The 1,135-nt window shown below is 30.3% G+C and overlaps 1 non-coding gene across 1 annotated transcript; it reads left to right on the top strand.

Annotated features, from left to right (window-relative positions):
* Window positions 1-571: 571 nt before the first annotated feature.
* On the top strand, window positions 572-704 carry LOC120885985 (small nucleolar RNA SNORA72). Its single transcript, XR_005728770.1, has one exon. It is a non-coding gene; the product is annotated as a small nucleolar RNA SNORA72 (small nucleolar RNA).
* Window positions 705-1,135: the final 431 nt, after the last annotated feature.

The following is a 1,135-nucleotide window of genomic DNA, read 5'->3' on the forward strand; positions in this document are numbered from 1 at the left end:
CAACAGGAGGAAAAATAAGCCATTTCTGAAAAACACAAAACTAAAAAAAATTCTTAAGGTATCGAGGGAAAATTACTATTAGAGCCAAAGGAAACCCAGTGGTGCATAACTGACATTCCTAAGAGCTATAATAGAGTAGATATTCAAAGGTAAAATAAAAGAAAATTGTCCCAAAACAAAGGGAAAAATCGAATGTATAGATTATATGTACACTTTTATCAGGGGAATTTCCTATAGTACCGAGCATGTAACCCGGTAAAGCTAACTGTGGGGGACAAGAAAGAATTTTCCTCTGTAAAAGAATAAAATTTGCTGGTAGTGACATGGGCCAAATTATGTTATGCTGTGTATTGTGTGCATGTACAAATGTGTTAACAAATCCCATGATTATGTACAACTCAAATGCACCAATAAAAAAATGTGTGGAAAAAAATTAATTTTTTTTAAATCAAATCTGGCTGAACTCAAACTTTACAAAAAAAAAACACTAGAAAAGGCAAGAGAGCAATGTCTATCAAGTCTTCAAGGAAGGGAAAAATAAAAACCAAGAATGTACAAATTAAACAAATTATTTCAAATATAAAAGTAATATGATTTTTGTAGTAATCAGGACAGGCTAAATATTCACTATATTAAGACCATACATAATGTCCCCAGATGTAGTTCTTTCCCTGGGTCTGGTTTTATAAATGCTGGTGATAAATCCAATCTGATTTATAATATGATCATTCTGTATGACCATATTATGACTATGATTCTATATTATCTTGATCCACCTTTTGACAAATGACAATATAGCTAGTAGAATAACTTGCAAATAATCAATGCTAAGTTGCAGACTTGTCTAAAGAACATGTAAACAAAATACGAAAATTTTGTTACTACCAGTTGCCAAAAAATGTATTGTAAAATTACTGTTTTTATTTTCTAGAAAAAAAGTAATATGAAATATAGAAGCAATTAGGGTCATAATTTCTATGAGATCTTCTTTAAGAGAACTACTATAGTATATAATCAGAGGTGAATGGAGAAACCACTGAAGAGACACTATCCAAGCATAAGAAGTATAAGTAGAACAAAATGTAAATGTTACACACCACAGCAATTTAGAAATAGTAATAAAATTCACTTTAGG

This window comes from Ictidomys tridecemlineatus, chromosome 1 (genome assembly GCF_052094955.1).
Source record: "Ictidomys tridecemlineatus isolate mIctTri1 chromosome 1, mIctTri1.hap1, whole genome shotgun sequence".
NCBI lineage: Eukaryota > Metazoa > Chordata > Mammalia > Rodentia > Sciuridae > Ictidomys > Ictidomys tridecemlineatus.